The sequence below is a fragment of the Eretmochelys imbricata genome, chromosome 4 (genome assembly GCF_965152235.1).
Source record: "Eretmochelys imbricata isolate rEreImb1 chromosome 4, rEreImb1.hap1, whole genome shotgun sequence".
In the NCBI taxonomy this organism is placed as follows: Eukaryota; Metazoa; Chordata; order Testudines; family Cheloniidae; genus Eretmochelys; species Eretmochelys imbricata.
The window spans coordinates 111,138,886-111,166,649 of record NC_135575.1 but is presented as its reverse complement, the minus strand read 5'-3'; the positions used below and the strand labels follow the sequence as shown (position 1 = coordinate 111,166,649).

Below are 27,764 nucleotides of genomic sequence, written 5' to 3'. Positions count from 1 at the left end.
CAGAACCACAGATTTAGAAGGGACCACAAGGGTCATCTAGTCTAACCCCCTGCCAACATGCAGCATTTGTTGTGTCTAAACCATCCAAGACAGATGAATATCCAGCCGCCTTTTGAAAACCACCAGTGATTGAGCTTCCACAACATACCTAGGCAGTCTGTTCCGTTGTCCTACTGTTCGTACAGTTAGGAAGTTTTTCCTGGGATTTAGTCTAAATCTGCTATGCTGCAGTTTGCACCCATTGCCTCTGTCCTGCCTCTGTGGGAAAAGAGAACAACTTTTCACCATCTTTTCTATGGCAGTCTTTCAAGTATCTTTAGACCCCATAAAATGATGGGGTCTAAAATAGCTGTTACCACTCAAGAAAGAGATCATGGAGTCATCATGGTTAGTTCTCTGAAGACAGCCACTCAATGTGCAGCAGCAGTGAAAAAAGCTAACAGAATGTTGGGCTTCATTAAGAAAGGGATAGATAATAAAACAGAAAATGTCATATTGCCTCTATAAATCCATGGTACGCTCACACCTTGAATACTACCTGCAGATGTGGTCACCCCACCTCAGAAAAGATATATTGGAATTGGAAAAGGCTCAGAAAAGGGCAAAAAAATGATTAGGGGTATGGAACAGCTTCCATATAAGGAGAGATTAATAAGACTGAGGCTTTTCGGCTTGGAAAAGAGTTGACTAAGGTTTAGAGGTTTATAAAATCATGACGGGTATGGAGAAAGTAAATAAGGAACTGTTATTTACTCCTTCTCATAACACAAGAACTAGGGATCACCAAATGAAATTAATAGGCAACAGGTTTAAAACAAACAAAAAGGTAGTATTTCTTTGCACAATGCACAGTCAACCTGTGGAACTCTTTGCCAGAGGATGTTGTGAAGGCCAAGCTTTAACAAGGTTCAAATAAGAACTAGATACATTCATGGAGTATAGGTCCATCAATGGCTATTAGCCAGGATGGGCAGGGATGGTGTCTCTAGCCTCTGTTTGCCAGAAGCTGAGAATAGGCAACAGGGGATGGAACACTTGAGGATTACCTGTTCTGTTCATTCCCTCTGGGGCACCTGGCATTGGCCACTGTCAGAAGACAGGATGCTGGGCTAGATGGACCTTTGGTCTGACCCAGTATGGCTGTTCTTTTGTCCTTATCTGAAGACCTCTATCATATTAAATGTTCCCTCTAATTTTTTACATCCATGTGCGGAATGAATTTTGTTGTATGCACCAATATGGAGGTGATGTGTGGCAGGGGTGGGGCCGAGGGGTTCAGAGTGTGGCAGGGGGCTCAGGGCTGGGGCAGAGGGTTGGGGTGAATGGGGGTGAGGGCTCTGGCTGAGAATGCAGGCTCTGGGGTGGTGCTAGGGATGAGGGGTTTGGGGTGCAGGTTTTCCTGGGGCTGCCGCAGGGAGAGAAGACTCCCCCCAGCCCGCTCTTACCACAATAGCCCCGGGGTTGGGGCCAGGGGAGAGGCGCCTCTTCCTGCCGGCAGCAGCTCCAGGGCCAGGGGGAGAGGCACCTCTCCCTGCTGGCAGGAGCTCTGGGGCCGGGGTTGGGGGAGAGGCGCCTCTCGCTGTGGGAGCCCTGCATGCCCCAGTTTGCTCCTCCTCCATCCACCTCCCCATCCTCTCTCCGCTCCAAGCCCCGGTGGCTGCGCACCAAGCCCCATGCGGCTGCACAGCTTAGAGGGAATTGAGATCATATTCGCCCTTAATCTCCTCTTTTCCAAACTAAACATACCCAGTTCCTTCAGCCTTTGCTCGTATGGCTTGCATGCCATCCCTTTGATCATCTTTGTCGCTTGCCTCTGGATCCTATCCAGTTTCTTTACATCCTTTCTATACATTGGTGACCAAATTTACTGCCGGCTGCATTAAATCCATTTCTTTTATGTCTTATTTCCTTCATGACAGGATCAATTCTCTTATATTAGTTAGAACTGATCTGGTTCAGCTTTATCTTGGGCCTGATTCTAATTTTACTTTCTCAGGTTCAGATACGGAGTAATAGCATTGAAGTCACATCAGTATAAAATAGTGGGTAAGTGAGATCATGGTCAGGCCAAATCTCTAGATCTTCACTATACCTCAAGTCTAAGGCTTTTTGTTCTCTCTCTCTCATACACACACAAACCTTGTAGATGGGCCTCCTGACTTGTCTAGGCACAGACTTGTCCCAATTTAGACAATTGGATACACATTTCAATGGTGGTGTTATTAGTATGTGAAACTTAGTCTTTTACATATGTACAATCTTGGGCCTATACCACAGACTATTCTATGGATTACTCAACTGTAGAAGATTCGTAGGGAAAAGAGAAGATTGGAGCCTCACATAAGTTAAGTATAAAGGTGAGTGTGAGTAACTTTAAGCCCATTCATGTACTTTAGCATGTAAGCCAAAAGGAAACAGTGCACTTTACTAACAGTTCTGTTCTGGCAAGGGGGTTAATAGAAAAGAGGGGAAGGTAAAGCATGAATGAAAAATTAAGAGTGACTGGGTGGTTTAAAACTTTTTGAAAGATGTCATCACTTTTTATCAGCAATTTAACTTGCTATTTGATGTAAATTAAAATGGTCCATAACTTTGTTACTTATTGCAAATTGTACTCTTCTGTCATTTTTTTCAAGGCTTTTAAGGCTTCCAAATAAACTATTCTGGAATCACAGATGAGCTAAATAATACATTCATTTTATTCTTTCTTGTTTTGTTCTCAAACCCTTTGGCTAGATTTTTATCAAAGTGTAGACACATGTTCAGGGAAAGGACAATTCAGCATTAGCCGTCAAGTGCCCTGTCTTTGGTCAGGAGCCAAAAATAAGGTTAATTATGTAATCTTCCAAAGAGAGATTTCCAGTTGCACTTTAAATGAAATATCCCCAAAAAGTATTTAACTTAGATTTAATGAGAGAGTTATTATATGTTAATTAAATACACACTGGTTACTATGAATATTTATTGAAGTGCAACAATTTTTATGAAGATATATGTCAAACAATTGAATTTCAGTAAATATGCTCCTAATAATTATTTAATATGTACTAAATTATGCAACTAAATTAATTGGTTTAGCAAAGATATAAAGAATTTATTGTATATTGTGGGCCCAATTCTGTCATCAGCTACACAGGTATAACTCCCAATTACATCAGTTGGAGGCTGCTGTTACGGATACCAGTTAATTGTTAAGCATATTTAATGAGATTGAACAATAGTTGTCACACCTAAATAAACCACCATATTCAGTTGTTTCAAAGGCCCAACGAATTAGAGATGAAAAAGACCTATTGAATTATCCAGTCTCTCCTTTCCAATGCACTGTTTATACACCTGTGTACCATATTAAAAAATTCTAATCCTTAAGGTCAAATTCATTTCCTGTGCTATTCCATTGTTATGAGTGGAGTTATGACAGAGATAAATTTGGCTGTTGTTTCTTACATCTTTCAGATACTTGCAGACTGTCATCAGATTCCCTAGCTGTCTCTTAGACAAGATATGCATATTTAGCTTTTTAAAAATTGTGTTCTCATAAATCATCTCTTCCAGGTCCTTGATCATTTTTTGTTGCTCTTTAATCACTTTCCAATTGTTTTCAAAATCTTTCTGTTATAGGGGTTTGTAAAGCAGAGTAGGTCAGTTAGGTCAATTAAGCTTATATGTAGCACCTGGAGGAGAGCCAGGGCTTAGTGAAGCCTAACGGAATATGAAGTTCAGCTGGGAAGAAGCAGGTGGGGCCGATATAAAGGGATGAAGCCAAGACGGAGGCTTTAGGGAAGAGGTCTGTAGTTATTCCTAGAGGGAAAGGGAGCTGGCTAGGAACAAAGGTGAGAGTAAGCACTGTGGTCCTGTCTCTGGACTATGGAGTCTAGCAAGAGATTGAGAAGGGTGAAATAGCCATAGAGAAAGCTCTGATGGTAAACTAGAAACAAGCAAGGAGATAGAGAGGTGAGGTAGGAAAGAGCCCAAGGAAACAGCAACATGGTCTGAGATTGAGCAGATCTAGGTTGTTAGTCATAGGGTCCCTGGGCTGGAATCCAGAGGAGCAAGAGGTCCCTAATTCTCCTACTAGCTACTGAGAAAGTAGTACAGGACCTGGAGATGTGGAACAGAAGACTCTGAGGTAGCATCTGGATAGCTTGTTTGGTGGGACTTTGTTACCCTGGAAAGGGAGAACTACCTAGGGACCTGGCTAAAGGGACAAGCCCTGGAAAGCAAGGGGTGATGCAGTGCAAATAAGTGTTGGCAGGGGCGCCATCAGACCTGAATGAAGTTAATCCTCAAATATGCCCATAATTTAATTAATAATAAAAGTGCTAGCAAGCCAGCTGTTTCCAAAATAGCTATTAAAAAGTTACAGAAGTGACACCACAACTTTGATAGGTATTTGTTTTGACAGATGCAAACCCTTCTGCAAAAAGTCATGAATACTCATTCATTATAAATGACTACTGGATACAATATGAAATAGCCATTGATGCTGGTTACAGCCTTTTTGTACAAAATCTCTTAGATTGCCTTTGATTAATTGGAATAGTATTCTAAGGCAGCTAGAATAAACTGGTGAACATAGCATTGTTATTCATATACATTGCAAAATTACATTGTATTTTGTTAGTACTGTTCTGAAAGAGATCTCTCACTTCTATGATATGGTTTGGGTGGAGTGCAACTTTGTGCATACATTAAAACAAACAATTATTGAATCTGCACACAGAAATAGTCGTTCTCTAGTCACTTTCTGTTCCATAAATACTGAGTAAAATACTCCAGTAAAAAGCCTCATACTTTGACTTAGCCATAAAAGAGCTTTAGTGTTCATAATACTCTACTTTTATTGGGTCATATTTCTACCTAAGATATATTACTGGGTTGTGCCGAGATTTAGGGTGTACAGCTGCAGAAATGTAAAGAGTTGCATCTAGTGTATTAGAAACAAAACATGCTACCTTATATTTTGTAAACTAAAAAAACAATGAGGAGTCCGGTGGCACCTTAAAGACTAACAGATTTTATTTGGGTGTAAGCTTTTGTCGGTAAAAAACCCACTTCTTCAGATGCATGAAGAAGAGGGTGTTTTACCCACAAAAGCTTAGGCCCAAATAAATCTGTTAGTCTTTAAGGTGCCACCAGACTCCTCATTGTTTTTGTGGATACATTGTTACCCCTCTGATATTTTGTAAACTGTAACAATTAGCTAAGTGTGCGATGTCTGTTTAAGAAAGGAGTTCAAATGGGATTCCAGCTAGGGCCCAGTGAAGTTACTGTAGGATTTGCCCACAAAAGTACTGCAGCTTCAGGTACCTACTGGATACTGAAAAACAATTCTGTCACCTGGCAACAGCTCCTGGCTATCCCGAGAAGAAAAAGAGTGCCACAGAAAAGCTGTTCTCGATACATTGAGGGACATGGGAACTAAGGCCCAGATCCTTAGATGGATTTAAGTGCCTTAATGGACAATACCAGTTGCGTTCAGATCAAAGGGCCCTTTACACTTAAAGATGTATCTTTTTTGCAGCAGATTGATCTTTAAGAGTATGTCTACACAGCAGCAGAGAGATATGTTTCCCAGCTCAGGTAAACATGAACACACTAGCTCTCTTCAAGCTAGCATGCTAAAAATACCAGTCTGGCCCCAGCTGCATGGGTAGTAGTTTAGGCTAGCCACCTGAGTGCAATCCTGTCCAGCTCCTTGGGTATATTCTCTCGTGGCTAGCCTGAAAAGCCTTCCACACTTCTGTGCTCATACTGCTGTTTTGAGTGCTCGAGTTTGAACAGAGCTAACGGACTGTAAGTCTACCTGAGCTGGGAATCACACATACTTTTAAAAAATGTGTGTCAGTCTTCTGTTTTTCCTTCCTTTTCAAGTGCCCAGCTGGCGAGTGGGAATAAGGCACCTAGCTATCTTTGAGAACCTGGGCCTAAGTAAATAGAGACCTGATATGGTTCTAACTATAAGCTATTAATATCAGTTCTAGGCCATATAGTTGAAGGGGCTACTGAAAAAGTGGGGTCTTATTGGGCAATATAACAAAAGCTGCATTGGATCAATTTAACACCTTGAAATTTTGTTTCCACATCATTATGTCGCATTCCTGGCTACCAGTGGAAGCTAATGTAAGATTACAATAAAAGAATGTGCTATGACACTGAATTTAAAGTGCTTGTGTAGCTGGTGTGGCTATCAATTCTCAAAGTGAAAAAAGAGAGTTTAGCAATGACCTGGGCCTGTTACAAATAATGGTTTTATTTAGATCAAAAATTAGTTAATTCAATGCATTATTATTTTTCACAATAATTCTAGTTGGATGTTTGGCTCATACTAATTAAGGCTGGGGTTTTCATTTTCAAAGGAGCCTAAAGAAGTTAATGGGATTTGGCATCAAATTCCCTTAGGCTCCTTTGAAAATAACAGACTAGATTTTTATAGAAAAATACTGTATCATTTATTTGCAGTTTATTATTATATGTTCTGCAAAAAAAATGGTATTGGTACAACACACCTCTAATATTCTGGGGGGAAAGTGTTCTAATGAATGAGCCAAATTTTGTTTGCTTTACTCTATGCAAATTATCCAATGGAGCCAATGTGATTTTTGCCTAAAATTCCAGATCTTGAGTCTCCCTGTAACTCTTGTAGTTTGTATATCAATGTGGTTTAAGCCTGTATTGTTTAAGCACCTGCTTTTCACAGTTTTGCTAAATGTGATCTGTATAAATCCCTTTCAGGAAGCTGTGTGCTTGAAAAGAGAGGAAAAAAAATAAGACATGGAAAACAGGATACGCATTTTCTTAAAGGTCAATCAGCTTCCAAAAAGATACATTTTTAAGTGTAAAGGTCCCTTTGATTGGAATACAACCTGTATTGCTCATGCTCTGGAAAGTTTGTATTAAATTACTCGATCAAAAAGCCTGTCTGGAAAGGAAGATAAAGCTCTCTTTAAATGGTCAAGGAGATGAGTCTCCTTTTAAAAATGTTATTAAAAAACTGACATACTGTATAGTCCCAGCATGTTCCCAAGAGCAAGTTATCCTCAAATGTAGCCAAACACAGCAGCAGGACTGGTTACAACGAAGAGGAAAACATTTCAAATTTTCCAAGTCGGTTAAGGAACAAAGCACTCTTATTCCAGAATAAAAATAACTCCATGTGTGGACAATCAGGAACAAGTCCATGCATAGACAAGCCCTTAGGCTGGGATTTTCAAAGAAAGCTAAGGGAATTAAGATCCCAAAATCTGAATGAAATTCAATGGGAGTGGGGATCCCTGACTCCTTTTAGTCCCTTTGAAAATGCCAGGCTTAATTTTTGATTAAAGGTAGAACACCCACACAGTAAAATACATCTTTGACATGGTCTTGTACAAAGGAGTCTTCAATCTGTTTCCGAACACTTTGAATCCCCAGGGGCTTGATTTTCAGAGGGGTAACTGAAATCACCAGGTCAGTGCTCAGCACCACGAAAATCAGGCTCAAAGTGGGTGGTTACTATCTGCTTTTACCTATTGGATATCCACAAGGTTTTCCACAGACAACTATATAACCTTACCACTGTATTTACAGTATTCCCTACACATGCACTTTAATTACAAGATAACAAATTCCTGCTTAGGCATGGAATTGCTTGCCTGAAATGGTTACAGTGTTTCTCAGGGTATGTCTACACTACAGCAACGCTGCTATAGCACTGAAATGTAGACACTACAGCAGTGTAAGGGGCTTTTCCATCGCTGTAGTAAATCCACCTCTCTGAGGGGGATAGCGAGGTTGACAGAAGAAACCTAGTGGTGTTCACACCAGGGCTTAGGTTATCTTAACTTTGCACAGCCCTGACAGATGTAGGTAGATTCATCCACGTCTTAGGTGTAGATCAGGCTTCAGTTTGTTCCAACTTTACTCTCTTTTAGTCCCTCCTTTAGGGTGGTTTTTCTGTCTGAAAAGCTGTTTTCTGAGTGTTCCCTAGCCTCAGGAGCAATTCCAAGTGTGCTGTTTATTTTTTATGTGCATTGCTGGAACGTTATGGTCTGCACACTTCCTCTGTTTCACATTTCACCATATTTTCCTTTCTGTCTTCTTCACTTCTCTCATTTATCAGATATATGCTTTCCTATTCATAGTTAGCTATGGGACTTAAGAAATCTCAATACTATATATGGTCTTGGGGTTGAGTTTTCATTTCCCACTTCCTGACAAACTGTCTTCATTTCAAACATCCTGATTACTGGGCCTCGTTCTCCACTGCTTTGCACTTTGTATACCAAATCAGAAATGTTTACTCCCACTTGCCATGGTGTATATGAATACACAGTGTGTCAGGCCCTCTGGCTCTTAGCCTCTCTGTGTGTGCTTTTGCATACCACTGCAAGGAAAAAAACAGTTGTATTAAACAACACTCTTGGGGATGCAGCTGTATACTAATTACCTCTCCAGACTGCTAGCAAAAAAATTAAAGGAATATAGTGTAGTCCATTCATTTTACAAACCTTGGGTGAGATCCCCAGCTGATGAAAATGGAAGCTCTTTCAGTGACTTCATTTGACCCAATTTTTCCAGCTGAGGATTTGGCCTCTTTTACATAGACTTGTAAAGGCATTTCCATATTTTAGACCAGGCTTTACAGTACCCTTTGATTAACTGCTCATGTGGATCTTGTCTCTGTTTTTTGCCTTGCAGATTATGTTCCTCATACATCTGAAGTTTCAGGTTACTATTTTACTTTATTCTTCTGTGTTATATAAAGCTACTCATTGATTTTTAATCCATGGATCATTCTTATGCAGTGTTACAAGTAGATTTACAGGATCTTAATGCAATAACTCAGAAAACTGAACTGCTGTCAGCAGCATGATTTTCAGTCTAGCAGTGAAACAATTCTGCATTATTTTTGTATTTCAGCCAATACCTTAGGCTTTATCATGACAGAAAACACATTGTTGTTTTTAATATTAGTCTCAGTGCTACTTTTGGTAAAGTGGGAGAACATTCAACTATCATTGGCTAGATTCACACAATTGCTCTTCTGTTTCTCTTAACTGTAATGAGAATCTACCTACTCTCACAAGTGGGTGCTAAGTATGATGGTGTAGGGCCAGGGAGGAATAAGGCCATATATTTCAGTATTGGGGTTTGTTTATGTGGCAGATGGTGATATCCACATCCTAGATGCATGTTTAAAATAATATTAAGCTGAGTGTTTTGTTCAAAAGGAAAGTTAAAATTGAAGGTGTATTTCTAAACTGGACTATTAAGGAGAGCTATTTATTCTAGCTCTGTGATGGGGTGTTCACCCCACACTTGCCCTGAAGGAGTTAATGTATCTAAAAAGGAGGCCAATTAACCAGATGGGCCACAGCTGAGGGGAATTAGGTGGTTTAAGTAATCCTCTGATTGAAAACTGAGGGAGTCCAGTTGAGGAGGAATAAGCTGGGCTGGGTATATAAAGACAGGAAGTTAGTAGCAGAGAAGTATCCTGTGTATCTGAGGGTTACAGAGCCAAAGAAATATACTTTTCCTCTCTAGAAGAAGGGAGTTTTGGGACTAGTAAACCTAAAGAAGAGGAGCCAGAAGGTTAGCAAAGCCTCAGGGAAAAGGCAGTAAGGTCTGAAATGGAACAGAGTTTGGCTGCTGATTCGAGGGTCCCTGAGCTGGAACCCAGAGTAGAGGGTGAGTCTAGATTTTCCTACCAGCCACTGGGGAAGAGGTACTGGGTGGACAGTGAATGGGAAGACTGCCTGTTCCAGTGTGTAAGAATAGACTTTGATACCCAGAGGGGAGGATGCATGTGATTTGTCTGGAGGTCTAATTCACAAACTGAGCATCATGCACCACTGAGGGCCAGGAAGAAAAGGCAGGGTATGTGGCAAGACGCAGGAAGGAGGCATTGGTCCTGGAATCTGCTAATCCCCAGAGTGAATTAGAGGAGGTGCACTAGTGGAGAGCAGACCCTGTGACTGGGTCTCATCTAATAGACCAGCGACACCACAATGGGAAGTAAGACAGTATGTGGGAACAGATAATGCTGACCTGGGAAACAAAGAGAAGGAGTGAAGCACAAAAGTTAAGTGAGGGTGTTGGGAGATGACTTGAGCTTTCAACATGACTAGGGGACTCTTCCCCTTTGTTTGGATAGCTGTCTGACAGTAAGGGAAGCCCAATCTAAAGAGAGTTCATGGTAAATGAAGATGTGTAAGAGATCTGTACAGAAGAGAGAGCTCTGCCAAGGGAAGGTAGGACGCACCAGGAGAAGCTATAGTAAAGTGACTGTTTTAGTCTTAGTGCAATAACATTCTGTTCAGCGTCTCATCCAATGTCAGTAGCAAGGGAGAACATGTACATTTACTGTTTATCAATCAAAAGAGGGTTTGGATTTTTGCCTGGCTGGGAAGAATACTGGCTACCCCTTTGCAAAGGGCACTCCACCGGTACTGAGGAAGCATTGTGCATAATGGGTACTGGTGTAAAGACTTCTGGTACCACTACTCCTGTGGTTTCAGAGTAACAGCCATGTTAGTCTGTATTCGCAAAAAGAAAAGGAGGACTTGTGGCACCTTAGAGACTAACACATTTATTTGAGCATAAGCTTTCGTGAGCTACAGCTCACTTCATCGGATGCATAGATGAAGTGAGCTGTAGCTCACGAAAGCTTATGCTCAAATAAATTGGTTAGTCTCTAAGGTGCCACAAGTCCTCCTTTTCTTTTTACTCCTGTGGTATCGCTCCTCTTCTCACTGAATGTGGTTAAGCTCCAGGGAGTGCCATAGTAACCATAGTACTATGTATTAGTATATAGTCATGACAGACAAAAGGGAGAATTATTCATTTTTAAACAGATAACATTAATTAGATGTCCATGAAAATACAAAACAAATACATTGTCTAATAAAGATGAAAGCACAAGAATCCTTATGAAGTTTTAATCTGAAAAATAAACAGTTCAGTATGTTGATGGGGCTTAATTATGTCCTTAATTATTTAAATAACTTTCTGTATTAAAATGTTAGTAAATTATGCTAAAATACACTTCATTGTTTAAGATTTCTTTTGTAGTTGCAAAACTTTTGTGAGGTTAGAACATAAAGCAACATCAAGTGTTTAAATACAAAGGCCTTTAAGCAATCATCTTGATCAAAAATTTTAGCTCATTTATCTTTAAAAAAATATCAAGAACCTTTACACTTTATTATAATTTATGCTTTCTTCAGTCAGAGAAATAAGTAATAACTTATAGTATTAGAAATGTACCATATCCAAAATATTTACTAGGAAAACAACTCATTTTTTCACATTTCATTTCAGTACTGTTTAACTGTACACAAGTGTTACAGGTGTGAAAGAAAACAATGGCTGTTTATTACTGTTCATGCCTAGTCACTTTTATTTCGTAACGAGCCTTGGGCCCAACGCTGCTGCACACTAGTTCATTCTGACCAGTGTTCTCTGATCTACTTAAAATATAAAAAATGCCACATGACGCTGTTATGTTTGTTCATTTTGCCTAGTTTTGTCCTCTTCGACATCTTGTTGGGGGACAATGACATTCATAGGGTATGTCTAGACTGGGATAAAAAGGTGTTCTTTAGCTAGCAGAGAGTTCTCTCTGTAGCCTCTCTTCCTTTCCTCCAGTAGGGGCATACAAGTCATGGAGGGGGGGGGCACGTTGCCTTCCCCAAACTGAAATTTTCAGTGGGGATATACCTGTCGCTGTCCTTGCTAACTTATGCCCAGAGTTGTGCCTACAGATCTATTAGCTGACTGCCACAGCTAAAAATGTTCCCTTAGCCCTGGTATATCCCGTACCCACAGCTGCAAGCATCCTTTCCTTCCAGAAAAGCTTTCCCAGATTCTTCCATGAATCCTTGAATTTAGGCCCAGATTTTTAAAGGTATTTGGGCCTTGCTGAGCTCAGTGTTGAACACCTAATTGATTTAGGTCTAAACTGAACATAGCAACACCTAAACACCTTTAAAAATCTAGGCCTTAGTGACTATGCAGCGGCAACCCTTGAAGTATTTCAAGACGTTTCAGACAGATGAACTGCAGAGTAAGCTCCAAGCAGAGATTAGCATGTTTGGTGGAACATATCTTAGGACATGTGCTGAACTTTGAAAATTAGGCCTAAGCTGCTGGTGTGCTCTTATGCATTAAAGAATTGTTAAGCACACATTTGTATTTTCTTAACATAACCTTTCTATTATGAAACAACCTTGAAAGCTTTGAGAAGAAAACTGTGACCAGCATTCAGATAGCTCTTGCTCTGCTTGCTCAAAAGCAATCTTCAGACGTAGACATCTGTGCAGCCCAGCACGCTAGTTGTGACAGTGTCGTCGGTGGTCTGTTTGCAGACACTTAGTGTCACAGTCTCCAGGTTAACTGCACCTGTACTCTCCCTCTGCTGTCCCTTGATGACACCCACTTAAGGTTTCCAGTTCCCAGACATCACGTATTTTAGGTTGAGACACACACGTCTGTCCTTCCTGACTGGGGTTTCAAGGCTGCATAGCTCCCTTCCTTACACTCTGATATTCCCAGCAAGCCAATTTTGCCTAAAGGCCCGTGCATTGCTTTCTCTCCAAGGGCTACAAATAGTATAGTGGTAGCAGTTCCAAGTTACTACACAGTTCTTTCTAAGTAAAAGCATTAGTGAGAAAAACACGTAAAAACAATAAATGTTCCTATGTGCATGCAAAAGCTGACCAGAGGTCATCCATATATGGGTGGGGGAAGGGATAGCTCAGTGGTTTGAGCATTGGCCTGCTAAACCCAGGGTTGTGAGTACAATCCTTGAGGGGGCCATTTAGGGATCTGGGGCAAAAATTGGGGATTGGTCCTGCTTTGAGCAGGGGGTTGGACTAGATAATCTCCTGAGGTCCCTTCCAACCCTGATATTCTATGATTCTAGTGGGCAAAGCCTTTCTAACCCTTCCACAAGTGTTGAGGCTTATCTTGGAGCAAAGGTCCTGTCTGCCTGTTTTCTGGATCTGAAAGAAGGCTATAAGTCAGTTTAAATGCAGTCTTTTTATGCCCAAATCCATTTCTTTGTCTATTGGTTTCTGGAAAACCTAGTTTGAGCCTTCTCTAGGAGTGGGATGGTACCTCCATGCAGGTTTTTACAATTTATGGGATTCACCTTAATCTTTGCTCACTCTTTTTTCGTTCCTGCAGAAGCTATGGTAACCCTCCCCCTGGAGTTGCATGCAATCTGTGGCCCACAATGATACATAAATGGAATACAATATGGTGTCCCATCCTCCCCCCCCACCCCCCCGGCCAAAAGATACTGCATGGGGTTGGTGATATCTGTCACACTTACAAACAGGAACACTGCAACATGTTAGTTTATATTCTTACTTGCTAACCCAATTTTAACACTTTAGCTGCTGGGTTAAAATATCTCATAACACACACATTTTGAATACATGGTGACAGCACCACCCTTGCCTTCTATCATATATCAGCCTGGGGCATTCTGTTAGGAGTAAATCCACAATGTACAGGTTGCAGTTGGGTTCTCGCAGCCCTTGAGATGCTTTAAAAGCCAGTGCTGTACCTCAAATAAAGCTTTTAAAAACATGGTCCCCAAACTTCTGTGCCCCCCCCCAGGAGCTGTGGTGGGGAGCCAGGGCTTGGAGGGGGCCAAAGCTGCAGGTCAGGAGTAGAACTGGGGGTGGGAGCAGGGCCAAAGTCAGGGCTAGGGTCAGCACTGCAGCTGGGCTCATGGTCGGGGCCAGGGCCTGTGGCCAGAAGCGGGCCTGTGATCGGGACTGGGGCCAGAAGCTGAGTTGGGGGCAGAGTGGGGCTGGGTAGCACTCCCTCCCCACCCCATAGGGGCTGGCCTGGGCCCCACTGTGCCCCCCAAACATTCCTCTAAGACCCCTAGGGGGTGCACCCCACAGTTTGGGGGCCACTGTTTTAAAACATAAACTGCCAGCCTCCTCAGAGCAATCCATGATGGTGAAGGCAACATGAAAATAAAACAGTATGGAATCCTGCACACTTGGATTGTAATGCATGGACAGTGTATTTAGACAACTATGTGAAAAATGTTTGTGTTTTTTCCATATTGACTATCATGCTCTCACCAATGCTTCAGTGGCCAGTCATTTTCTAGAATTCTTGACAGCCCTTTTTAGATGCAGAAGCAGTCTAGATACAAAACACTGTCTTGCTTTTATCTGCTTAGTCATTTCCTTTGCATTGCATTTTACCTCACTGTATTTGTATTTTACCTCGTCAGTTTCCATGATGAAGAGAAGGGACTGGGAGTGTCTTTTTACAAAGAAAAAAAAATCTTGTCTAGGTTACAGAACAAGTCCACACATTTAGAGGGGGATTAGACTAAAGAGCATAGAAACTGGTATACCAAATCTTCTTAGCAGGAAGAAAGGTTAAGGTAAGACTTTATGTGCTGGACTCTGAAGAGAGTAGGTTAACAGCCTACTTACATCACATCTGGCTCTCATATAAACTTTAAGTAAGATTAACTACCAGATGAAACAATATAGCATAGTTACAACAGTCTCAGCTGGAAGAAGGCTTTCCATTAGTTCTCTAGGTAAAACTGCTGTCTAGAGACCATAAAGGTACCAGTTTCTCAGCCAGGGTGATATGCAGGTCAGACAAACACACGCAGGGAGTCCAGACACAAAACGGAAAACACTAACTGGGGACTGTGAGTGTCCGGCCAGCCTCTCCACAGAGACTTTATTTGAGAGAGCCAAATGAAGACTTCAGCCAACCATTGGCGGAGTAATTCAATCTGTCTGTGTGCAAGGATAGGAGAACAAACAAATTCTAAGGCTAGTTAATCCTAGGGGAAGCAGACTACACAGAACAATTAGGCAGAGATTTCTAATATTGACAAAGGAATGTAGCTGCCCAATTCCTTTACAATTAACAGTAATTGAGCATCCAAATCCTTTTGGTGGCATTGAAAACCTCAGCCTCTAGTTTCTGAGCCAGGAACATGAAACACAAATCAGAACTTGCCTTTCGTACTGGCCTGGAATGCACTGTCTCTTGAAATGTACAATAAGAACATAAGAATGGACATACTGGTTCAGACCAATGCTCCATCTAGCTCAGTATCCTGTCTTCCAACAATGGCCAATGCCAGGTGCTTCAGAGGAATTAACAGAACAGGGCAGTTATTGAGTGATCCATTCCCTATAGTCTACTCCCAGCTTCTGTCAGTTAGAGGCTTAGGGATACCCAGAGCGTGGGGTTGCGTCCCTGACCATCTTGGCTAATACCCATTGATGATTCTTTTTTGAAACCATTTACACTTTTGGCCTACACATTTTCTGGCAACAAGATCCACTGACTGTGTGTCATGTGAACAGGTACTTCCTTTTTGTTTGTTTTAAACCAGCCCCCTATTCATTTCATTGAGTGACCTCTGGTTCTTGTGTAATGTGAAGGGGTAAATAACACTTTTTCTCCATACCATTCATGATTTTTATAGACCTCTATCATAACCCCGCTTAGTTGTCCCTTTTCTAAACTGAATAGTCTGTCTTTTAAAATAAATAATAATAATAATAAATTGGTTAGTCTCTAAGGTGCCACAAGTACTCCTTTTCTTTTTGCGAATATAGACTAACACGGCTGCTACTCTGAAACCAGTCTTTTTAGTCTCTCCTCATATGGAGACAGTTCCATACCCCTAATGATTTCTGTTGCCCTTCTCTGTAATGTTCCAATTCTAATATACAATATGTAATAGTGGTATAATGTTGTTTGAAAGTATTTGTTTTCTTTCACAGTATCTTTTTATTGTGAGGGTAGTGAACTCCACTGATTTGAGTGGATTACTACCTTTTTTGAGCTTATCCCCCCAAGAATAAAGTGAGGTCTTGCTTTTGTGTGTTGTACTTGATGAATGATGTGTTTTTCTCCATGTTGTTATCTTTTTGCATTGAAAACATTTCCAGTAAAAAATCTTGTTTAGGAACCACATGAAACTGACACAAAGCATATGCATTCCCAGATTTATTTGTCTTACTACAAAGTGAGTCTCTAATACCATGTGTACCCTTTTTAAAGCTACTGAAGTATAAAAGCTTTTACCATTTGGCAGTTAGCTATTTTACGTTACTACTTTATGGAGTCACATCATAATCTGTCAAACTCCCCTTTATAATTATTAGTGAATCCTAAATGATAGTTCATTCCTTGACACCTTGTATGATGGTGAAAAATAAGACTTTTCGTGCAAGTTGCTTGCAATATAAACTAATTGGCATACTAATTGACTTTTACTATAATTTAAGTTTATTGTTTATTGCTTTTAGATTGCTGGTTGGCATTCATTTCTCTACTCGAACACAGTAGGTATTATGTTTTTGTAAAGACAAATTTGCTTTAATTGTATTATATCAATAATATGCCTGTGAGTTTGTATGAACAGCCTGCATGTCTAAGGTGTAAGACTGTTTTTCTGACTTTAGGTTCCAGGAAAGATCCAGGTACATCTAATATTGGTTAGTGTGGGCAAATAGGCATACCGTACTATTAATAGTAATGGAATATGTACAGTCCAGTGTACAGTGGTATATGAAGTAATACATTCTTAGCTTTAAATCTAAATTGTCTTGGTTTTGTAACAATCTGCGTTGCTATCTGAACGTATTTATTAAATCTGATTTCTGCATGTAGTATGTAGTAGGTAAATAGTCAATGTGCATGTTTTAAAAAAAGAATTCATGGAGTTTTGATTTGACATATTAAATTTCAGGATACAATGTTGGCAAATGGCTGGGGACCCAGTCAAATGTCTCACGAAGAGAGTGATACTATTCCTTCATACCTCCAAGAAAATTAGTCTAGTTCATTTAAAACATGTTTTTATTTTAAATGTCATCATTAATTTCTTAAATGTGCATTTGAATATGATGTTGGTGCCCATGGAAAGTTCTATGCTGACAGCCCTGGAAAATCAATTATGTTCACATGCATGGCAAATTGCAGTGCAGATTTCTTCATGCTGCAATGCAAACATATAGATAGCCACTAAAGTCTGTAGCATATTTATCTGTATGTTAATTTTGTTTGAGTAGATATTTGACATGAATCATGATGATTCTCATTATCTGTTGCAACAAGCTCTCATTAGAAATCACTGTTTCCACCCCTCTTATAACTTTGGCTTAGAAACCTGATTTGGGCTGAAAATTGCTTAGACATATGAGCACAGAATCATTTTCCATATTTGGTAATGGTGTGGAATTTAAGTGACTTGCCAAAACTTGCCCACCAAGTTTGGCAGAGCTGGGAACAGAACTTTAATCTCTGAGGTGACAAGAACCATCTCTTAACAAATAGATCACAATGCCTCTCATAACTAGCTTTACATCTGTATATTACAGGTTTCAGAGTAGCAGCCGTGTTAGTCTGTATTTGCAAAAAGAAAAGGAGGACTTGTGGCACCTTAGAGACTAACAATTTATTTGAGCATAAGCTTTCATGAGCTACAGTTCACTTCATCGGATGCATTCAGTGGAAAATACAGTGGGGAGATTTATATACACAGAGAACATGAAACAATGGGTGTTACCATACACACTGTAACAAGAGTGATCACTTAAGGTGAGCTATTACCAGCAGGAGAGCGGGGGGAGGGGAGGGGGAACCTTTTGTAGTGATAATCTGTATATTAGTTAGGCCAACTGTAAAACTGGGCTAATAATTCTTACCCATCTTGTAAAGTACTTTGAGAACTACAACTGAAAATCCACTATGTAAGTGCAAAGAAGCATTACTAGACACATCTTTTTCAGAGGGGATTCCTGAAGCTTAGAGAAATTCAGCACTGTGGCCTACTAGTTTAGGTGTTAGATGTGAACCCAAGAGATTTCTGTTACAGGTTTGGGTGACACTTTGCTCTGATTTTTTGGGCATTTCTCTTATCAACACTCAACATTTCTTCATGACAGAAATAGAACAAAGAGCAAAGGAGCACTTTCAAGAGTTGCCATGTAGACCAATACCACAAGGAACTATTGACTCGACAAAGAAATTCAACACCAAGAATGAGACATCATAATATCTCACATCACGAAGAAGCAAAAAGACTCAATAAAAAAAAAAAAACCTGGGAAAGCTGCAGGTGAAGAATAAGTTAGCTAGGAAATGTTGAAAGCTTGTGCTGATGAGACCATCGATTAAAATGAACACACTTTTCAACAAAATATTTGAAGCTGAATCCTTCCTGTGCCATCCGACATCACTTAGTACAGAAACAACACTTTGTCTTCCCAGACTATCCTGGGCCTCTCTTTGCGTGTCCTCTGTGTTGTTACGTTCCATAAGATTTTTCCCTCTATGAGTAGCATTTGACAGAAGAATTCTTTTGGCTGGCCCCTTTCGCATGTTCCTCTAGATCGTGGTCTCCAAAGTGGGGTGCGTGCAAGGCGGCAGCCATGCTGATTCTTCGGTGGCACACCAGCTCTCCCCGCTCCGTCTTTTTTTTTTGCTTCCCTAGAGCTGGCCCTGGGGGTGCGTGATTCAAAAAGTTTGGAGACCCTGCTCTAGATCCCCAGTGGCACATCAGCCAAAGCAGATGCTCTGGCTTCAATCTTAACATGTCTTAAATATTTCCATCTTTTTTTCTGGATAACTTTGTAGACAAGGAGTTGTTGAGCATCTGCCATGGCATGTGTTCCATAGAGCAGCTTGAGGAACATGCAAAAGGGGATGACCAAAAAAAATCCTTCTGTTGAAGGCTGCTCAGAGACATATGGGACTTAACAACATAGAGAATATGCAAAGAGTGGCCCAGGATAGACTGGTGAGGCAGAGCCTTGTTTGTGCCCTAATCAACATCTGACAATGCTGGAAGGATTCAGATCACTACTCAGAGTTAAGGTAAGCTGTGCTGTGTATGTGTGCAGGGACAAAGCCCTGATCCTATAAAGGTTTATCTATGTATGTAACATTAGGCACTATGAGTAATCCCATTGCAGGCAGATTTGGGGCTATGATGGGCTCTGTACACACCCTAGCTCTAGTTAACACTTTTAGTGCCAGAGTTCAATTAAGGCCCCTGGAAATGTGGGGTAGATCCAAATGAAAATGAAGCCCAGTTGGAGGAGGAGCTTCATGGTGAGTATAAAGAGAGGAAGCACAGATAAAAGGGAGGCTGCAGGGATAGAGGTGAAGATCTCTGTGGTTGTTAGAGAGTAGAAGGCCTGGAGCCCAGGGTCGATGTGGGCAACTCCTCTGGGTGATATTGGGTGTCCCATATCCAAAAGGGGCTCTCCGATGTCAGGAGCTCTCACTGGGCAATTTCTGGTGTCTGTAACAGGTGCTGGGATGGCCAATGAGTGGTGTATGTCCCCAATAAAGGTCAGTGCAGGCCACAAGTGAGTCTTTTCTTGCCTTGCCTTGTGCCATCTCAAAATGAAAAAACCCGTACCTTCATTTAATTACACCCATGCAAAGATATATATTTTTAAAAAATGGAAAATTCCCAAAACAAAAGTTGCAAAGTGAACCAAGATAGTTACCTATTGCAACATTTAGCAAAACAAAGCACTTAATAGTAAGGAAATGAATAGTCAAGTACAACATATAATCTTACACTGTCCACATCATAAATGAACTATTATTTTTAACCAGTATAAGCAAAGCATATTTCATCATAAGCACTTTAATTCTGATCCACAATGAATCTTTTCATCACTGATATTAAAAGAGGAACACAACAGAAAACCCTTTGAAAAAGAAACAAATATTATGTTTAACTCTAACTGATCGAATGAAAATTCACGTACATATATAATTTTATCATAAAATGATTGTTATACTCTTTTCTATTAAACTACAATGTTGTTCTCAAAATACAAAAATTAAGTACTTTACAAAATTCTACTTTCAGTTGATTAAATATTCTGATTCTCCCCTCCCATTTTACAGTAACCCTTAAGAAAACATCTAGACGCCAAGCTCACAATAACAAAAATACATCAGAATAAAATCGAACAATCCATGGATCAAAGTTAAGGTCATGTATTGTGATGAAATATACTTTTTTTTTTACATGGGAGTCTAAGGTTTAGGCTGTCCTTAAATAATTTCTTTGCTTTTGAGTGTTTTGTAAATGCTATAAAAGGTATCTACATTTTGAATAAATTATGGTCATACGCATAATGATAGGGCAGATGTTCCCCCCAGCTTTCCGTCCTTGGTTGGAGGAGAGGGACCCAGGTGGGAAGTATGGGAGAGACTGAGCTTATACTGATATAACTTTCCTGCGTAGGCAAGCTGTGAGGCTGCTTTATGCGGCCAGATCAATCGACTCAACCCTTATCCTGGATGCTGGACTCAAACAACTGATATGTTCAGCAGATAGATGCAGCTGCCTTTCAGCCTCCAGCCAGTAGGGGATGCTTGGAACTTCTGCCTCCAGGCAGGCAGGAGGTTGCAATGAACATTTCATCTGCAACTGATCCACCTCACTCCCTACCTGCCTGACACTCTCCCTCACCCTCTGCTCTTTCCCCAGCCTGAATGCAGAGTGGCAACAGTCTGGCTCAGCAGGCAGGGAGCTGAGCTGGCTTGGGAGTAGACATAGGTGTTGCACAGAAGCAACATTCCTAATGCACTTCCTAATGTAGACACAGGTGTTGCACAGAAGCACTTCCTAATTTCCCACCTTAGATGACAATTACAAGTGGACAGGTACTGGTGTGGAACATGTGCAGAGCTGACTGTGGATGAAAGAGGCTTGGGCAGGGGGCCTGCTGAGGCAGACTGATGGGAGGAGAGCTAGTTGGATGGTATATCCTGGGTGGGGGTGAGACTCTGGTTGTGGACAGAATCAATGCTTGGGACACCTTTGAGTAGGGGAGCTGCAAGTGGGGCAGTCTCATTGGAGAGACTTGGAAGAGGTGGTCTGGCATGGGGAGGCAGAGAGCGGAGGTGGGGAGAAGGGATGTAGAGGTCCTTGGGGAGGGGAGCTGGAGAGGAAGAGATGAGGGAGGTATGGCATGTGTTTCAGTGCAGAGGGGGGATTGTTACAGAGATTAAGAGAGAAGATTGGGGACCTTAAGATGCAGAAGGTATAAGATTAAGAAAGAGCTTGAGTGCAGTATAGGGAGTGAGGAAGACCTCGTGCAGGATCAAATAGAAGGAGGATTTGCGGGGAGGTAGAAAAGACTAGGAATTTTGTGAGATGGAGGAGAGAAGAGGCTTGGGGAAGAGTAGGGGACACAGATGAAGGAAGAGAGCGAGGATATTTGTGGAGCGAGGGAGTGGTGAATGATAGTTGTTTGGAAGAGGGAGAGAGAAGAAAGAGCCGATAAAGAGCCTGGAGGAGAATGAAAAGTGTTTGGGGGATAGGAGAATGAGGCTTTGGTGTTATTTCTTTAGAGTGAGGGCTTGAGGGGGGTGGGGGAGGGCAAAGGTATAAGAAGAAGGAGGATGTTTGACAATAGTGGGGTTTTCTCTCCCCAGGTGTTATGGACAACATTACTCCATTGAGGACCAGGGGTGCTGGAGCAATATGTATAGTGGAGGTGCTGAGCACCATTGAAGCAAACTGCAAATCCTGTATATGATGGAAACCACTTCAAGCAGGGGGTCAGGCAGCACCCCCTGCACCACTAGTTCCAGCACCTATGTTGACGATATAAGAGGTGCATTTAAATAAATGGAAAAATTCCCATTGACTCCCATGGGAGCAGGATCAGTCCAGCTATATAGGGAGGTACTTTTTCAGTAAGTTGTCAAAATTGGTCTTAGTATTTTTTTTCAAGTTTCTGCGACAATTTTTGTGTCTTTCTCCACCAATGATTGTCCCCTCATTGATCTCACCACTACACAGACCTGACCTTACAATTTTTCTGGTGAAAAGAAAATATGTTTTGGAAAACCCACAAATTTAATGGACGTATTTTACATTAGGTATGTCTTTCTCTTTGAACCATTCCTGCTTCCTGCTGCACAGTTGGAACCCAGTGGCTACTTCCTTCTAATCCTGGTAACCATTTTACATCACTTGCTTATTTTACATGAAAGCTGAGATTGTTTTTTACATTTCTAGTTTCCCCAAGTCTGCAGCCCTGGGACTGTACATGGATTTAACAACATGACTCTTGTTCATATTAATACGAGTCGTGTATCTGCATCCCAGAAAATGACTTAAGGTGAGGGGTATGTTTACAAGTCTGCATCCTGATATATCTTGAAACTTGCAGTGAAAGTAGTAAGGCATGTTGTCCACCCAATAATGTTTCTAAATAATATTCTTCTAAAAAATTCAGTTTCCTTAAATAGGCAAAGGCCCAGGTTAGTGTAATATCCCAGCCATCTTTCTACATAGGGATATACAAATCATTGAGACTGAGGTTCAGAATAACTCCACACAGAGGTGGCATTCATGAGCAATCTGTGTGTCAACTAACTTTTTATTATTCTTTCATTAACCTATTAACCCTCAGTTTCCTATTTCCTGTGTGTCTACTCAGAATCATGCAGCAGATGTCAGCTCTGTGGAGTAGATGGTAGTGCTTTCTGCCATGTGATGTTAATCTAAAACAAGAGGATATTATATCCTTTCTTCCTTTTCAATCACACACTGTCTCACTGTAAACAATTGAAATTCTTTGAGAACTGCTACATATTTCAACATTTCCCCCCCAAATATTATATATGAATACTTCATAAAACAATATATCTGCTAATGTCATTTTCCTTAGGCAGGAGAGATCTGCATATAGTCTTCCAGCATCTGTCTAATCAGTCCTTTCGGCTTGCAACATTTCAAAATCCTCATGGCTTTTTTTTTTAATTGTTTGGTCTAGCTGAAACAATTTTCTTCTCATTACTCTGACTAGTAAAGCCACCAGTCTCATCTTTGTTACCTCCTATTTCAGATTTATTATAGTCCCCTTCACTCTTACTTTGTACTGGATGAATTTCTCATATACATGGCTATCCTTCAGAGGACAGTATTCTCAGTTAGAGACTTTTCTGAATCACTTGATATGGATCATTCTCAAAAATAGTTTTAATCTTATCTTTGCATTTCTGCTGCAATAGTATTTGGTCTCCCGGGTTGTAGCTCAGAATTTTCAAGTCCTCGCCTTTGATCTGCATATCTCTTTTCCTTCTTCTGTTCTCTGTTTCTGACTTCTAAATCATTGCTGTTGATCTCAATTATTTCTGGCAATTTTGTCCTAATCATTCATCTCAAGAGTTATTTAGTTGGGCTAAACTCCTGTTTTAGACTGTAATATGCTTCTATAATGTATTAGAAATAGTCTCAAATCACCTTTCCAACAGAGTATTTTGTCGCTTGTGCTGTTCTGATAGCATTTATTAACCCTGTAGATGCTGAAGGCACATATGCATGTCCTAAGCTTTCATTTGGCAGACAGTCTGGAAGATGCAAGCATTCTTTAATGTTCTATTTTGGTGCCAGCCACAATGGGGTCAGGGTTTTATATTGTGTCCCATTTTGCTCAAGATGCTCATTGAGTTGAACTGATGTAAATGTAACTAGCAGTAAATGTGGTAATCCATGAGTTATAAATTCTTAATCCAAGCAGTCAGTGATCTTATCAGATGATGTAGTTTGTAAAACAAGAATTTCATATACCTGCTATATGGAGTCTAAAAGTATGAGTACACTGGCTAATGAAGGTAATTTTCCTAAGACATCAGTTGTAAACTTCCTTTCCCAGGTTATGCTATCAGTCTTACCAGTCGATACTCATGGCAATATTTTGCCAAATATTTTTTCTTCTTTATTGCTGCCAGACCACCACACTTTTGATTCACCACTGTCCTTAGTATACCAGATTCAAAATTTCAGTTGCTGTCATGGGGCTGCTATTCCCTATACAAAGAAGTAATCTGTACACTCAGTTCGCCCTACTGATCTGTATGTTTCCAGTTTCATTTGCAGTCACTCTTCTGTCTGAATGCATCTCAGTTCCACCAGCTCTTCATTTTTCTTATTCTCTTCCCACTTCATTTGTGTTCATTTTATGAGGCAAAGAATATTCTGTAACACACTATCATATTCTTCTGCCATAGTCTGCCTTGTTTCATGGATAACCATGTCAATGTACTGTTCCCAATTTTTGTGCCTAGTTGGCACCTTTTCTGAAGTTTGATTGTAGTCATAACTCCAATTGTCCTGTTCTCATAAAAACTTTAAATGTTAAAGAATACACAGTTTAGAGTCATTTTGTGATCAACTCAGAGTCAATGTATGTGAACATGAAATTGCTTCACACCCACACTAGAGAAAAACTTCCTATCCAGTCTTCAAGCAGTTCCATTTTGTGTCCATTACATTTCTGATAGTATACACTTTGCTATATATCGGCATAACCATTCTGTACATGTACAAGGACAGCTCCTAACACTACCGGATTAGTGTTTGTAATTACCCTGGTTTTAACATTGGTCAAAATACATTAAAGTTTTATTTTGGCAACTTGTGATTTAAATTTCCCCATGCTTTCTGTTCTGTTCTCCATGTAAGGTCTCTTCTGCCACAGCTATGATCAACAGAGACCCTTGAGTCTGATATTCCTCATTATAAAAGGGCGGGGACTGCTGGCAGAATGTGATTCCTTGCCTTTGGAATGTCTTCCCCACAAAGGTCCAAAATAGCCCAAATTTGTTGACCTGGGCATGCTGCAAAGCCTGTCTGATTGAGTAGGCATTGGTGATGGTTGTGGCTGTTGAGGAAGGATTTCTCTCTCTTGTCGGAGTGGGGAATGGGGATTTTAAACTGTGTTGATCACATGACTGGTGATCAACTGATGTGGCAGGGTGGGGAGAAGAAGTAGTGTGACTGCTTTGGATGATCTAAAGCTTTGGATAGGCTTCCTTTGGAATGGAGTTCTTTGTAGTACATTGGGCTAAAATTCTCATTATTTGTGTATGGTGAGTGTGAATTTTGTCAGTCTTAAGAATCCAAGTCCTTCAGAGTCCTGCTGGTGTGATTTAGGCTTACACAGGCTCAGATATTAGATATCCGATTAAGTCAGTATGTTTGACTAGGGTAGAATATGTGCACTACGCAGTCCACAAGCTTTGGTCATATAGCATCTCCTCCATCCCACAGCTTCCGTCTATTTTTTTAAAAAGCTTGTATATGTTTATAGTGCCAATTATAGTACACCGAAGCGTATTGCACTTTCTCACTGTCACCCCATATTCTTGCTTGATTTTCTTGACCTCTTCTGTAAACCTGTTGCCAATTTTCCCACAACATCTGGAGGTTTACATGTCCCATGGGAAAATAGCTTTCACTTTGTTTTATCTGATAAACATTTAACACCTTGTTGCTTCAGTTCCATCCATAATGTCAGGTCAGTTATACTGTAGTCATTCATGAGTAAATTGACATCCTTACTAAGAGCCCTTAGCATTCTGAGTCACAGTGTTCCTTCCCCATGTAACCCTTGAATTTTAAAAGCCTATACTTGCTATTCTTTCCTCTCTTTCCATGTTGTTGTTGTTATTTTACATATCCTTGACAAGTGAGCCTTATATGATGCAACTTCATTATTTTCATTTTTTTGGAAACCATTTTGTGAGTAGGCTGGTATATCATTTACTTTAACATTATTAAAAAAACGAGGAGTACTTGTGGCACCTTAGAGACTAACAAATTTATTTGGGCATAATCTTTCATGGGCTAAAACCCACTTCATCGGATGCATGCAGTGGAAAATAGAGTAGGAAGATATATATACACAGAGAACATGAAAAAATGGGTGTTCCCATACCAACTGTAACGAGATCCACTTCCTGGACACTACAGTGCTAATAAGCGATGGTCACATAAATTCCACCCTATACCGGAAACCTACTGATGGCTATACTTACCTAAATGCCTCCAGCTTTCATCCAGACCACATCACACGATCCATTGTCTACAGCCAAGCTCTAGGATACAACTGCATTTGCTCCAATCCCTCAGACAGAGACAAACACCTACAAGATCTCTATCAAGCGTTCTTAAAACTACAATATCCACCTGCTGAAGTGAAGAAATAGATTGACAGAGCCAGAAGAATACCCAGAAGTCATTTACTCCAGGACAGGCTCAACAAAGAAAGTAACAAAATGCCACTAGCCATCACCTCTAGCCCCCAACTAAAACCTCTCCAGCACATCACCAAGGATATACAACCTATCCTGAAGGACGATCCCTCACTCTCACAGATCTTGGGAGACAGGCCAGTCCTCGCTTACAGACAGGCCCCCAACCTGAAGCAAATACTCACCAGCAACTACACACCACACAACAAAAACACTAACCCAGGAACCTATCCTTGCAACAAAGCCCGTTGCCAACTCTGTCCACATATCTATTCAAGGGACACCATCATAGAACCTAATCATAGCAGTCACACTGTCAGGGGCTTGTTCACCTGCACATCTACCAATGTGATATATGCCATCATGTGCCAGCAATGCCCCTCTGCCATATACATTGGCCAAACAGGACAATCTCTACACAAAAGAATAAATGGACACAAATGAGATGTCAATAATTATAACATTCAAAAACGAGTCAGAGAACACTTCAACCTCCCTGGTCACTCAATTTCAGACCTAAAAGTCATAATTCTCCAACAAAAAAACTTCAAAAGCAGACTCCAATGAGAAACTGCAGAATTGGAATTAATTTGCAAACTGGACACCATTAAATTAGACTTGAATAAAGACTGGGAGTGGATGGGTCATTACACAAAGTAAAAACTATTTCCCATGCTAATTTCCCCCCTACCATTACTCACACCTTCTTGTCAACTGTTTGAAATGGGCCATCCTGATTATCACTACAAAAGTTTTTTTTCTCCAGCTGATAATAGCCCACCTTTATTGATTAGTCTCATTACAGTTGGTTTGGCAACACGCATTTTTTCATGTTCTCTGTGTATAAATATTTTCCTACTCTATTTTCCACTGCATACATCTGATGAAGTGGGTTTTAGCCCACGAAAGCTTATGCTCAGATAAACTGGTTAGTCTCTAAAGTGCCACAAGTATTCCTCGGTTTTTTTGCTGATACAGACTAACACGGCTACCACTCTGAAACCTTAACATTATTATTAATCATTATTTGTACTACAGTAATGCCCAGAGGCCCTAATTAGGATAAGTCCCTGCTAAATTATGCTGAGTGCTGTACAAACACCCCAATCCTGACCAGAGGTTCAATAGGCTTAAAGTTAAGCACATCTGTAAGTGTATACAGGAACAGGGCCTAAATTCAGACAAGATGTAACAAGTGGGTGTAACATGGAGATGAAGAGGAGGGAGGATATAATGGTGATGGGAACACTTAGTTACAGCATATCAACTACATGGTGTGTAGTGGGGTTTAACTGAAGATTTTTTTTTATATTTTTAACATAAACAAACCAGTAATCCCTGCTGGTTAACGGAGTATGCTGCTTCTCATCATCCACCAATCTTTGCACTCATTGAAATAGCTGGAATTCATGTGTCTATCTTTTATATCCGGATGTGAGACATCTTGGTTTCTCAGTACAATCTAATATTGGTGCTGCACCAACATCTGTATTTGCTTGCAACGTCTAGACCTCAGCACCATTTGTGATATTTATCTTTCTTGGTAAGGATATAGTAATGTTTGGCTTGAGCATAACGCAAACCCACACACACAGCACTTGCATGCTTAGAATTAGGAGCTAGGAAAGATCTTAGGTCATCCATTCCATCTCCCTTCCAATTCAGGATTGTACCTTATGATCCATTTATATTATTTT

The 27,764-nt window shown here is 40.6% G+C and overlaps 1 long non-coding RNA gene across 1 annotated transcript in view; it reads right to left on the bottom strand.

Annotated features, from left to right (window-relative positions):
* Positions 1-227: 227 nt before the first annotated feature.
* Positions 228-27,764, bottom strand: part of LOC144263766 (uncharacterized) — a 100,233-nt gene continuing 72,696 nt past the window's right edge. Inside the window, exon 3 of the long non-coding RNA XR_013345847.1 lies at positions 228-258. This is a non-coding gene — a long non-coding RNA (uncharacterized LOC144263766). The remainder of the gene's footprint in view (positions 259-27,764) is intronic.